The sequence below is a fragment of the Beta vulgaris genome, chromosome 4, assembly GCF_026745355.1.
Source record: "Beta vulgaris subsp. vulgaris cultivar EL10 chromosome 4, EL10.2, whole genome shotgun sequence".
NCBI classification, from domain to species: Eukaryota; Viridiplantae; Streptophyta; class Magnoliopsida; order Caryophyllales; family Amaranthaceae; genus Beta; species Beta vulgaris.
Genome location: NC_079205.1, coordinates 15180970 through 15182148, shown reverse-complemented (window position 1 = coordinate 15182148; position 1179 = coordinate 15180970). Strand labels below are relative to the sequence as shown.

Sequence of the window (1179 nt, the reverse complement as noted above, 5' to 3'; positions counted from 1 at the left end):
TATGAGCATTGATTTGTTCGAGATAGTTGTTGAAGAATTTATTTTTCTTTGCATGGTATTCAACTTGATTTGCTTGAGAAGAAGCTAAATTCTCCATGATAGTCTCAAAGATGGATCTAGAGGATGAGAATGAACAATTGAAAGGTGGCCTTTGTTGGAAACCGGGTGCTTAAGAGTAGTTTGTGTGTAGAGGTTGAGGTTGGTAACTTTTATAGGAGAAATTTGGATGATTCTTCCAACTTGGGTTATATGTGTTTGAGTATCGATTGTTTTGTTGTCACGTGTTTGTGTTTAGGTAGGCATTAGCTTGCTCAGATATTGCTCCCATGGTGCTGTACTGACACTCATTCAATGAGTGACCTTGCACTTCACAAATCCCACAAACAGGTGTTATTGATCCGCTACTCAGTTGGTTAATGTTAGCTGCCAAAACCTGCACAATGTCAGTTAAAGTAGCAATAACATCAACCTCATACTTACCTCCCCTTTTAGGGGTCCACGAGACACATTCCAATCAATCAAATTATTGTTGGCAGCTTCTAGAGTTTTGTTTATGAAAGTACCACTAGATGCGGCATTAATAGAACTTCGAACATCATGCTTCAGACCATTGTAGAATGTCTAAATCAATAGCCACTCAGGAATATTGTGGTGTGGGCATTGTCACTGCAAGGCTTTGTTTCTCTACCATGCCTCATACAGAGACTCCAATTCATGTTGTTGAAAACCAGATAACTCATTTCTCAATTCGAAAGTTCTCATAGGAGGCAAGAATTTGTAGAGAAAGGCCTTTTTAAGTTCACTAGTACAGAAATAACGATTTGTGTCGGACCTGGGACCCTCGTTTGCGTCAGACACAAGTCCCGGCGCAGATGAGAAAGAAGGGATTTGCGTCGGATGAGGGTACGATGCAGATGTTGAGATATTTGCGTCGAATATAACTCTACGTCCAACGCACATGATGCCTCGCCAGCACCAGCCAACGCCACACATATATCATATAAGTTGCTATTTGCGTCGAACCCGGCGCTATGTGCGACGCAGATAAGTGCAATATGCGTCGCATGTAGCGCAGGGTCTGACACAAATGGCTATTATTTTATTAAAAAAATATGAAGCCATAAATTTTGTAGAAGCTTTATTCGTGCACATTTTTGGTGTTTACAATGTCAAAAATTT

General features: G+C 40.5%; 1 non-coding gene across 1 annotated transcript; it reads left to right on the top strand.

Moving 5' to 3' along the window:
• Positions 1 to 643: 643 nt before the first annotated feature.
• LOC125497265 (small nucleolar RNA R71) lies at positions 644 to 750 on the top strand. Its single transcript, XR_007273894.1, has one exon. It is a non-coding gene; the product is annotated as a small nucleolar RNA R71 (small nucleolar RNA).
• Positions 751 to 1179: the final 429 nt, after the last annotated feature.